We start from the raw sequence: 12598 nt of genomic DNA, 5'->3' as shown, positions 1-12598 counted from the left end.
AATGAAATAAAATAAAATCAGGATTAAGGGGTTTTCGCAGGATGGTTGAAGGCATGTGTGCTGTGCCCTGTTGGTGTATGGTGACAGTTCTGTGGGGGTTGAGGGACAAAAAATGGGGGGGGGGGGGTCATGGAGGGTCAGTTGCAGGGAGTGAGAAATGTCTCTATTTCCCCCCAATCCCTGAAAGGTAAAAGTAGTTCAGGTTTCTGAGTGTCCAGCTGAAAGGAACTACAGGAAAAGTGTTAATGATTTGTAAGTACTTTCCAGGAGATGTGATGTGTACAGCTTAAAAATACTGCCCCTCGATGGGAGAAAATGTATTTCTATTAAGGGACTGGGATTGTGCTATGCTTGTTGGAATTTTTGCTTGTGCACAGGAATTTAGCTCCAGGTCTGTGTCTGTCACTGAAATTGACAACTGCCTATGGCTCTGTACAATTGAAATGTAGATCTTAAATTTCACATCATTATCCAAATAAAATATATCTGCCAAAGGGGACTGGTATTACACAGTTAGAGAACTGCGATACCAGTTCTATGATTAACATATTGAGAGGAATATAAGAATTTCTCACCTATTTTCCAGAGGGAGACTAACTGGGGAGCTGGTGGGAAAGAGACTAATTGAACATGCTCTCTCTGTTAAGTAGGAAGACGCCCAGCACTGGGGCTGCCCATTCCCCAAAAGCAGACGAGACTGTCCTTCATACATTACCCGTGCTTTCTAGGGGACAACTGAGTGGGGAAGCATAAAATCTTCTTACTTTTCTAAATAGGTAAAAGAGAGAACAAATGTTTCGTAATGTTCACACGGTTCAAAACCATACCTGCCTTTCACTTTGAGACCAAAAATATTGCGTGGAAGGAGAAGGGGAAATATTTTCCTCCCTGTCATAACTTAAAGCCACCTACTTCAATACTGATAAGCCCTTCTTCAGGAGGTGGAAGTGGGTTTCTTTTAACCTTTTAGAAAAGGCTTTCTACTCTGCCCCCGCCCCCCATTGCAGGCAATGGGAGTGAATAAACTATGGCAACTTCAGGGCTAACATAGTTAAGGACTCAGTTGGATGCAGGCCAGAAAAATGAGGGGGTGAGGATCCAGCAGAGCCAAGCTCATGTCTGACACACCCCATTTCTGGCCCTACCCCCACTGAGGAGGGCAACCAAAATGGTCAAAGGCCTGGAAATGATGCCTTATGAGGAACGGCTAAGGGAGCTGGACATGTTTAGCCTGGAGAAGAGGAGGTTAAGGGGTGATATGATAGCCATGTTCAAATATATAAAAGGATGTCACATAGAGGAGGGAGAAAGGTTGTTTTCTGCTGCTCCAGAGAAGCGGACATGGATCCAAACTACAAGAAAGAAGATTCCACCTAAACATTAGGAAGAACTTCCTGACAGTAAGAGCTGTTCGACAGTGGAATTTGTTGCCAAGGAGTGTGGTGGAGTCTCCTTCTTTGGAGGTCTTCAAGCAGAGGCTTGACAACCATATGTCAGGAGTGCTCTGATGGTGTTTCCTGCTTGGCAGGGGGTTGGACTCGATGGCTCTTGTGGTCTCTTCCAACTCTATGATTCTATGATTCTACTTTCAGCCGTACGGTACATCTGTGCCCATGAAGCTTTCTGTGGGTATGCAAGGCAGCCTCCAGGATAGGAGTGCCAACCTCCTTCCACAGCCCCCTGTCCTTGGTTGCACCTTGTCACCAGAAATGCCTGTGGCACAGAGTTGATTCTCTCAGCTCTGCCTGGTTTACCAGCTACAGCCATTTCTAGATGACAGCCGCCTCTTTGGATTCGGAACACGGGCAGTTGCTTTCTACTAAGCCAAAGCACTGGTCCCTCTAGCTCGCTTCCATTGACACAGACCAGGAGTGGCTTTCCAGGGTCTCAGGAGCAGCTCTGTCTTATTCATACCAGAGGCGGAGCTAGCTGCTCCGGCACCCAGAGCAGCGCACATGCTGTTCCCCCTGAGGGTGGGGCTAGCCGCCCGTGGCGAGCAGCAAGCATCCCGAGGGATGTTGCAAGCAGTGAGTGGCCCAGGGGGGGTGCTGCCCTCAGTGAGCATCCCAGGGGGGCGGGGTAGCAATGTCAGCCCCCTCTCAGGGATGACACCTGGGGCGGCCCGCACCCACCGCACCCCCTTCCTCCGCCAGTTATTCATACCAGTACACACTAAAGACTGAACCTGGGACATTCTTCATGCAAAGGCATGAAGCAGACTTCTGAGCTTAGTCCTTAATATACACAGTGCTGTAGGGCTGCCTTTGAGGTTGTCTCAGAAACTGCAGCTAATGCAGGAGTGGAATCCCCAGAACCATTTCCAACAACAGCAAAATGAATAGTGACAAAAATGAGAATGCAGAGGCTTTGCTTTTGCAACGATCGTTAATCAAGAAAGCCCGCAGTCCGATGCACCTACGCAGGAACCAGCCCCATTGAACCTCATGGGAACTTGTTGTTATTGACATCTGTCCATCTCAAGAGATAATAGAGTCGGCTTCCGGGGGTGAAGCCAAACCATGGTGTTAGCAGCATCAAAGTTACCTCCGCAGGGTGCAAGCCTGAGCAGTGTGTATGGAGGACCTGAGCTACCCAGGTAAAGATAAAGGGCCCGTGGATGGTTAAATCCAGTCAAAAGTTACTATGGGGTTGTGGCGCTCATCTTGCTTTCACTCCAAGAGAGCCAGCATTTGTCCACAGACAGCTTTCCGGGTCATGTGGCCAGAATGACTAAACCGCTACTGGCGCAATGGAACACCGTGATGGAAGCCAGAGCAGTGCACAGAAACGCCGTTTACCTTTCCACCATAGCGGTACCTATTTATCTACTTGCAATGCTGTGCTTTTGAACTGCTAGGTTGGCAGGAGCTGGGACAGAACACCTGTCGCAGGGATTTGAACCATCCACCTTCCAATCAGCAAGCCCAAGAGGCTCGGTCGTTTAAACCACAGCTCCACCTACAACGATACACCCCTCTCGGCCTCACCAAGGTGGTCCAAAGCAGACCAATACAATTGGCACCAGCCTGGCTGCAGGAGTTGCTGGAAGGAGGCATACAAGGCGCCAACCTGCAATTTCTGCTCCTGTTTCTGTTTTCATTGAAATTTTCCAGCATCCTTAGCTGACCTGGCTGGCCCCTCCTCTAGGTTGGGGTCTGAGAAGCATCAGGCTGAGAAGCCTGGAGTGTGCTTATGACACTCCCTTTGATTCTAGAATGGAATCCTAACCTGTTTGCAAGAGCAAGAGAATCATGGTGCAGCCAACAACTTGCTTGACTTGGGGGGTTGGGGGCAAAATAGAAATACGTTGCAGAGTCTGCAGTTGTTCCTTGTCCTTCTGCTTCTTCTGGATGCATAACATTGGGGTGGGTAGCCGAGTCAGGAGTGAACCTGGATTAGCAAAATTGAGAGGAAACCAAATTACGGTAGTTTGTTTATCCTTCAACAAGTGCCATTACTAGCCATCCCCTTATTCAGTTGGAGGAGCAATAGCACAGTGGAAACAAACAAGGAAGCTTCAAAAGCACTTTTCCCAACCATTGGTAATGCCAGCTGGGACTGATGCAAGTTGGCATCAAATTTTAATCAGTCCCCACTTGCTTCATTGGTTAATTAGCTCAATTAAGCCACCACCTTAATGATAAAGGTTTGTGAAATGTGAGGTCAGTGTGTAGAGCCTAGGAGTTCTATTTATGCCTCCTTGAGCTCCATGGAAGAAGCACCAGATCTAAATGTAATTTTAAAATGAGCTTCGTCCTTATGATTTCCATCTTGGGACTGGTGCTATTTAACTTGCTAGATCTGGGGTGGTCAGTGAGGCAACCAAGCTGCAAAGGAGGCCAAATTATTTGGTCGAGACAAAATCCAAGCACTGTATGGTGTGAAATCTAGACTTTTATACCCTTGGAAGTGGAATGTTCATTTGACCATCGTATTATTGTTCTAAAAACTCCTCATTCACTTAAAGCAACTGCAAAAAATCCCTGAAAAACAGGGTATCACTCTTCCTTGGGGAGTGGGTTTGGGAGGGGAGGGAGAATCAATTTTTATGGCAGGAAATTTGCCCCTTAAGTTATCACTAAACCTGCTGATAATTAACACCATATCATTGGATCAGATAAGGAAGGGAGAGAATCTATTATGTTGATTCCACCGTCCATCTGGTAGTTTTTTCCCCGAAACTGGCTAAAGTAGAGCAGCAGTCATACATAACAGCCTCCGGTAAGTCAGCACAGCACTCCTGTGGGGTTATCAAGCAGGCCAGCCCTCGAAGGCAGAGCAAAACCTTCCGCCAGGGAACTTCCTGCTAAAGTGCTTGCACCGCATCTCTAGGATTATCCCCACAACACCAACATATCATCTGGCTTTAAACTTCACGCCCCCTGGCAACATATACACTAAAAATTCTATTCCCTTCCATGTGCCTTCTTATCCTTTAGCTCTGTCATCCAATTGTGCCTCCTAGCAGCCATTGGCTGAGGATCACCCCTCACCACCCAACACCAAGCTGGATTAGCTGCAAGCCAATAGCTGGGGGTCAGGATTAAGAGGCCAGTGTGTGCTTTAATATAAGCTGCCTATAATTAATGGCATTATTAATAGCTTGACTGAAAAATTCATTAAAAAATCCATTAAAAATAAATACCCTTTTACAAAAGGCATTGCCTTGGGTGAGAAAAACGGGGGGGGGGGGAGATAAAGCAGAATTGATTGGTGGTTTTCAGTTCAGAGAAAGACAGACCATAGTTCAAGCTGATTAAAATTGAACATTTGAGATTAAGCACTCTTGCCAAAATATTCTCTGTAGTTACTTAATATGAAAATATTATAAGATGTCACATTTAAACATCTTTTATAGAGAGAGGACTTGAGTGTGTGATACGAGTTGCATGTCACTGCTATATAAAGTTCTTCCCTAGCAGAGAATCTGTATAGAAATCTGAAGTTAACTGTATGATCCAGTCCACCTCTCAACTGCACACAGGGCTTTCAAATGCTTCCTCCAGCTTTTTAACCCCTAAGAAAATGCCTTGGGAAACGTTTGCGCTGAAATTTGAGCAGCTGTGGACCTTTGGTCCCTCTGTTTAGGACACTTTTCATTCTCTTCACAATCTGGCAAGCTGGTCTCTGTGGTGCACTGCAGCAATGCTCATTTTAGGCACTTTTCATCTCCCCTCTCGCCCCTCAAGCAAACTCCCCTTCCCCACCAGAATGTATATGCAAAAGGCTGGAAGGATCAAAGGAACCAAGCCACGCCTAGGCCACGTGCCAGCTTTGCATGGACTTTGACTTTTTGCTTATAGGCCCAGATTCTAATGGCTCTCTCAGGGAATTTAAGGCTCAGAGCGGTAAGCCAAAGCCCTCGTGCTACTAAAGGCTAGAGAAGCTCGCAGAAGGGAACAGAAGAGCCCAGTAGGTCACATCAAACAGTCAAGAGATTCCCCAAGGCAATGGATTTGGTGCATTCTTTTAAGTTGGCCATTAGTGTCTCCACACTGCAGGTTACCTCAGTTTTGAGTCTTGGTCAGTTTCTGTTCTCTTCGCTTCACACAGATCGGCTGTTGGGTGCTTTTGTTGTATGAGAATATCTTGCACGTTTGAGTGTTGGGCTGTTCTACAATAAATTAAGTTTCCAGCTTTGGATTAAGGCACATTTCTGTTAGCAGTGCTTTTTTTCTTTAAAAAAAAGAGGTGCCGGTACTCACCATTAAGTTGTTGTAGTAATTACCACACTTTTAACATTGGGGGAGAGGTGCCGGTACTGTATACCATTGAGTACCCCCAGAAAAAAGCACTGTCCATTAGTCTTCAAAATATTGGTATGAGCTTTCGTGTACGCATGAAAGTTCATACCAATAACAAACTTAGTTGGTCTCTAAGGTGCTACTGGAAGGAATGTTTTTATTTTCTTTTGACTACGGCAGACCAACACGGCTACCTACCTGTAACTAGAACATTAGTCTTCAATTAGGGATGTTAGAGTAATCAATTGAAATGGACTTTCAAGTGGATTTTCTTCCATCCACCTCTTGGACCCCCATCTGGCATGGGCTCATCCTATGAAGGATCTTCATCTTAGTTTTCTACCATTTAAAATAAATAAATACACATACGATGCATAAATTGCTTTGCAATTCACATTATCTACATATTCCTGAATGTATAATTGCTGCTGTCTCAACAGGGGTCTCATTCATTTTCTTTATTTCTGAAATGCTGTTTGTCTGCATATATGTTGTTGGAGACAGCCTACAGCATGGGTAGGCAAACTAAGGCCTGGGGGCCGGATCCAGCCCAATCGCTTTCTCAATCCGGCCCACGGACGGTCCAGGAATCAGCGTGTTTTTACATGAGTAAAATGTGTGCTTTTATTTAAAATGCATCTCTGAGTTATTGGTGGGGTTATTTGTTCATTATTTTTTTCCAAAATATAGTCCTGCCCCCCCACAAGGTCTGAGGGACAGTGGACCGGCCCCCTGTTGAAAAAGTTTGCTGACCCCTGGCCTACAGGCAGTAAGGCTAAAATCCTAACCATATCAACTTAGAAGTAAGTTCCCTTGAATTCAGTGGGTCTTATTCCCATGTAAATGGGATTATGATTGCAGCCTTCATCCACTTCCTTCTGTACAAATCATCATCATCATCATCATCATCATTACCACCAATGGAATTTAGCATTCTTCATTGTTCTTTCAACCTGGAAAGATGAGATCTCTTTTGTTGCCTATTGACTTCATCAGAGCTGCATAGTGAAACTCTTTTGCTGCCAAACATAAAACAACAGTTTAAAGCAGCCAAACATTAAATAATGTCTACTGCAAACATTTAAAACATAGATTAACATTATGTTTCAGCAAATGCACACACAAATGACCATTTTCTGTATAAAATACACATTTATGGAATGATACGTTGCATTACAAAAATGACTTGTATAAGTGGCATTAGAATGTCTGTATAACATTTAATATATCTATAGGAATCCATACAACCCAGAACTCAAAGAGCAAAATATTAGCAGGGTCCCAAATTGTCCTTCCCTGAGACCTGAGCAAGGGCAATGAGACAAGATGACAAGTTTTTGCGTGTCGAGGTCCCCAAGCCACCCCCCAAATAACTCACAACGCACACTTAATTTTTGTTTAAGGCTTTTGGCATAATTTTGGCCACAACTTTATTTAAATACAAAACCGTGAGTGGTTGTTTAGGCATTGGTTAAGACTATCTGTCCCCCCGCCTGGGGACAGAACTGACTTCCGGGCACCACCGAAAGACAGTGCGGGGGAAAGCAAGTCGGGGAAGAATTGGAGCTGAGTCACAGACCCTCAATTCTCACCCGCATGCTCCCCGAAGGCTTGCCGGCCCTAGTCCCATTCCAGGGATTGGACGAAAAGATGGCAAGCCCCAAGATTCCTTTAACAGAATCCCCTTTCCGCAGCAACCATGGAGGGGCAGGCCCAGCCTATCCTAACCCCTCCTCCACCAGATTTATAACCAATGCCTAACCACAACCTTACAAGTTGTGACGATTTGCTACGCAGTAGGCAAAAACCAAATGGCCCAGCCAATCAGCCAGATGGACAAAATTCCTACCAGGCCCCTGCTCGAAGGCAGACGATCCCATGACAGGCATAGCAAGGTCAATCCAACAACCCCTTACTCAAGGGCGGGTGGGCAGGTGATCCATTGCACGCATCAAAAGAGAAAGTAGAAGGCTGCGTGCAGAGTATTTAAACATTTTACCCCTCCCACCAAAATTGCAACATAACTTTTACCCCAGCAACCCAGTGAACCAATCACTGCCCCAGGCCATCTTTAGAGACCCTGCCTGGTAACAGAGGGTTGGCTCAGCAGACCCCACCGCAACACGTGCTCTCCATGAAGGAGAACACGCTATATCAAATTGTAAGATCAAGATAGCAAGGCAGCAGCCCTATGTGCAGGAGAAGCTGGATTGAGTTCAGTGGGACTTATGTCTATGGTTAGGATTGCAGTAACAGAAGGCTTTGTTTTATGTGTGTTTTCCTGTGTGTTTTATTGTTTTAAAGAAGATGGAAAATATAAAAAATACAAAAATTTACAAAAATACAAACCAACAGGTAAGTCATGTTAGGGTGTGAAACCTAAGACGTTGGCAAGTTAGCAATGTCATGTGACTTTAAGTAGTGAAGCTCGTTAAGTTGTTAAGTTGCTCAGTATATAAAGAGTGTTTGTTTTCTCTGCCTGTGGGGCGTGAAGCAAAAATGTCTGAAAGCTCCAGAGGTGTTTCTGTTATCTTTCTGCAATAAACCTGTCTTTGGAAAGACAGGCTTCCCTGTGTCGTTATTTCTTTGCTGCTGAGACTCTGAAGCTTGTACTGCAACAAGAATCTCTGCACTGGACTTAATCAATGCTCTGCAAAGAGAACTGTTGCTGGTTGCGCAGCGGAAGCGTTTACTGGACCAGTACACAGACTCTCTTAAGTCACACATTCAGAAGTAGCAAAAGTACAACCTCTTTTTAAACCCTACTCCAGGCAACCCATATATGAACACTCAGCAGCATAAAAAAGCTAATAAAATATCAGTCTGCAAATAAACAACACAATTTTACAGAAAAGAACAAGACTAAAGCGAAACAAAATAAGAAAAGGAAGCTGCCAACACTCATTAACAGGTAAATGTAGTGAGGGAGATAGTTTCAGGCAAAGAGAAATACAGGCCAAATGAGGAGGAGCTATGAAAAGGCTAAATTAAGCATTCCAACAGTTTGGGTTCGGGTTGAGCTTTGGGTTTGGGTTAGAGTTAGGGTCAGGGTTAGAGCGGAGGTTAACAAAAAAAAAAAAAAACCAATTAAGGAAAATGTCCAGTAGCACCGTACAGACCAACAAAGTTTGATCTGGGAATAAGGTTTCGTGAACATGCACACTTCTTCAAATACCTGAAGGTTAGGGTTAGGGATAGAGTGAGAGTTAGAGGTTACGTTTGAGGTTAGGGTTGAGGTTAGAGTTGGGGTTGAGGTGAGGGTTAGGGTAAGGATTAGGGTGAGGGTTAGGGTTGATCTTAGAGTTAGGGTTAGAGTTGGCATTGAGCTTAGGTTAGGGTTAAGGTTAGAGTTGAGCTAAGGGTTGGAGTTAGGGTTAAGATTAGGGTTAGGTCAAGGGGTAGAGTTTGGGTGAGGGTTGAGTTTAGGGTTAGGGTTAGGGTTAAGGTTAGGGTTCGGGTTGTGGTTCGGGTTCGGGTTCGGGTTCGGGTTCGGGTTCAGGTTCGGGTTGAGAATAGGGTTGGGGTTAGGGTTAGGGTTAGGCTTACAATTAGGGTTAGGGTTAGGGTTGAGGTTAGGGTTAGTGTTAGAGTTAGGGTTAGGGTTAGGGTTAGAATTAGGGTTAGGGTTAGGGTTAGGGTTAGGGTTAGGATTCAGGATAGGGTTAGGGTTAGGGTTAGGGTTAGGGTTAGGGTTAGGGTTAGAGTTAGGGTTAGAATTAGGGTTAGGGTTAGGGTTAGGGTTAGGGTTAGGGTTAGGGTTCAGGATAGGGTTAGGGTTAGGTCGGGGATCTGAAGTGACGTGGGGTGAGCGGCGCAGTGTTTAGAATCAACCGCTATTTTTGTGGAGTAAAGCCTCACAGCCGTTGCCAGAGAGCGCTGACTTTTTCCTGTGGACAATTGGACTCTAAACAAGTACCCGTGAGTAGAACGGAAAATTGGGCTAAGAAACATTTTAATTTGGCACTCGAGCAGGAAGGTTCTAAACAGGAAGTCCGCCTTCCGCTTTTGTAAATAGCCTGAAGCAAAAATTGTGCAAGCTAAAGTCTGGAAAGTTGTACATAAAGGTTTAAAATTCCTCCTGTTTTAACCATCTAAACCCCTCTTGGAAGCAGGAGCAAAGAGGGGGAATTTTGATTGTTTAAGCCTGCAGGAGAGAGAGTAAAGAAAGATAAATTTCCACCGTCTCAAACCTGGGAACGGGGTGACAGAGACAGAGATTTTTGGTGAAGTTCATTGACTGTGAAAGGAGCATCCTTTGACAGATAGTTAAAGAAGAGAAACAAATTGTCTCCAATGTTGCCTTTTGCATTTAAAAGAAACAAGAAATCTGAAAAATGAAAGTAACTTTTTTTTTGTTGGATCTGCTTTCAAAAGACAGATACAAATAGAAATTGTCTCCTCTAGAGGGAGCTTGTTAAATTGCTGCTGGAGTCGATCTGGGGACTCTACAGCTGCGGTGATAAGGATCGTGGGATCAGACTGTGACCTTGAACAAAAATGTGTTTGGAAGAAGTTTTGGTGCTTGCCTTTTGCAAGACAAGCGCTTTGTTGGAGCAGATGCATGAGAAGATGGACTTGATGACTGTTGCAATCAAAAATTTTGGACAAACAGTGAATATTATACAGAAACCATCCAAGAGCCAACTCAGGAACCTGCTTTGACAGAGCAAGTGCAAACGCAGAAGATAATGGAGGAGGCTGCTGTTGAACCTCAAGTAATACAAATGGAGAAGCCCGAGGCCCTACAGGAGCATAAGCCGTTGTGGTTGAAGGTTGAAACTGGAGTGGGCCAGGGCGGGTCTGGAGTTGTGGGGGCCCTTAAGTTTGGAGGGACTTTGAAACATACTTTTAAATATTTTTTGGATTACACTATTGATTGTGGGGAATGGGACTGTGGGGATTGGGCCGATCTGCTGAGGAGAGACGGAGATATTTTTGAGTTGGTACATCCCCGAGACCTACTCCTCAATGAGAAAGGAAAGGAATTAAGAAAGAGAAAGATAAATTTTGAATGAATATCATGTTAAAATTAGGTATTCAGGATTTTGATAAAAAAATTCAAAGTTAGGTGTCAGGGATTCAGGAGCAGAGGCACAGGGGAGAGAGGAAATGGAGAGCGAAGGGGAAGAATCTGAGGGCAGCGTAGGGGAGTATGACAGTGGCACGAGAGATTCCATGAGCTTCTCCAGCGAATCAGAAGATTCCCAGAGGGGGGCGCCGAGGGCCAGGGCAAGGGGGGTCCCAGGGGAGATGCACCAGAAGCAAGGGGCCAGCGGGGACTCCCAAAGCAGCAGCAAGAGATCAGGACCAGCTCCCCCACCAGAGCGTAGCGGGGGGGAAGAGTCCCATGTATCAGGGCCAGCGTCTCCTCCAGCAGGGAGAGAAGATGAGTCAGGACTGACCACGCCTCCATCGCAGGGTGAGGGAACGGAGGGGAAGTCAGGTCCAGCTAGCCTCCCCGAAGGGGGAAGCAGTGACAGGAGCAGTGTAACGGTCAGGAGAAAGGTTGCCGGCTGGGCGCGCGCGCCAAATTCGAATGTACAGGCGAGCGGGACAGCAGAAAACCCAGATTGGGAGCCAGGTCCTAAAGCACGCCGGAGGCAGGGGGAAGAATCCGGGGACTCAGCATCAGAAGAGTCTAGAAAGGGCAACGCCCCAGCGGACAGGCGGACCCAGAGGAAGAAAGAGCAGAGGAGGAGGTGGAGCAAGGCTAGAATCTTAAACTGGTGTCTGGGGGGAGGAGATTCAGACGGAGCTTCAGCGGTCTAGAGTTTGAGACGTAGAGCTGCGCGCCGCGGCTTTGAAATCAAAACTGAACTTCAATAAAGACTTTTGTATATAACAACGATCTGGCGTTGGTTCTTTGTGAGCTGAGACCTCGGGCAGCTCTGACATTAGGGATAAAATATTGGAATTGTGTACAATAAGAATGAAAATAAGGTGATAAGTTGCTGGCTAAAGTTTTATTAACTTGGAATGTAGGAGCGAGAGACGTGAGGAAGTCCAAAAGGGAAAAATGAAGAAAAGATGGTTATTACAAGATGTAAAATCTTATGTTTGTTTTATTCTTTCGATGTTTTCTGTTTATTCTGTCTTTTTTTCTTTACTGTATTATCAAAACTCTTAATAAAATTTATATATATAAAAAAGAAAGAGACCAACAAAAGATAAGGTAAAGTGCAAGTACAAAGAAGAAGAAGAAGATCTGCAAAAGGGACATGGAAAAGACTTAAGAGCCTCGGACATAAGATTACCAGGTTGATGGACTAGATGGAACGGACAGTAAGGACTGACATAACCCGAGACCAGGAAGAAGAGACACTGGAGGAAGATTGGAAGAAAGCTTTAAAAATTTATTTTGGGAATTAGGGTAAAATTTATTTAGGGAATTAGGGAAAATGTTGGAATGAAAATATTTGGCTTTAGTAGAAATGATATAAGGAATTATGTACAAATAAATATTAAGTTTTAAGCTTTAAGGTATTTTATAGAAAGATAAGGTTAAAATAAATTAAGGTAAATTGAATGACAGAATATTTAAGATAAATTATTAAGATAAAAGTAAAAATGGAAAGGATTTGCTGAAATAATCAATTGAACTAGAATACAAAAAAGGGAGGTGGGAGGAGGTCAGGGAAACAAGTAAATGAAAGTTAAGATATGGAAAGGTTGATTTGTTTTTGACTGTTTTTTTATCTTTTTGTGTTTTGTATTTTTCTTTTTCTTTTCCTTTTTATTATTGTAACTTTTTTGAAATCTTAATAAATATTATTTTTTTTAAAAAAATAGAATTAGGGTTAGGGTTAGGGTGGAGGTTAGGGTTAGGGTTAGAATTAGGGTTAGGGTTAGGATTC

The 12598-nt window shown here is 44.5% G+C and overlaps 1 long non-coding RNA gene across 1 annotated transcript in view; it reads right to left on the bottom strand.

Moving 5' to 3' along the window:
• Positions 1–3256: 3256 nt before the first annotated feature.
• Positions 3257–12598, bottom strand: part of LOC307212748 — a 154032-nt gene continuing 144690 nt past the window's right edge. The window contains exons 2-4 of the long non-coding RNA XR_013837169.1: positions 5943–6083; positions 5507–5614; positions 3257–3390 (exon numbers count right to left, since the gene is read on the bottom strand). This is a non-coding gene — a long non-coding RNA (uncharacterized lncRNA). The remainder of the gene's footprint in view (positions 3391–5506; positions 5615–5942; positions 6084–12598) is intronic.

The sequence above is a fragment of the Podarcis cretensis genome (genome assembly GCF_951804945.1).
Source record: "Podarcis cretensis genome assembly, chromosome: 3".
NCBI lineage: Eukaryota > Metazoa > Chordata > Lepidosauria > Squamata > Lacertidae > Podarcis > Podarcis cretensis.
The sequence above is the reverse complement of the archived record's forward strand: the minus strand, read 5'-3'. Positions and strand labels throughout refer to the sequence as shown.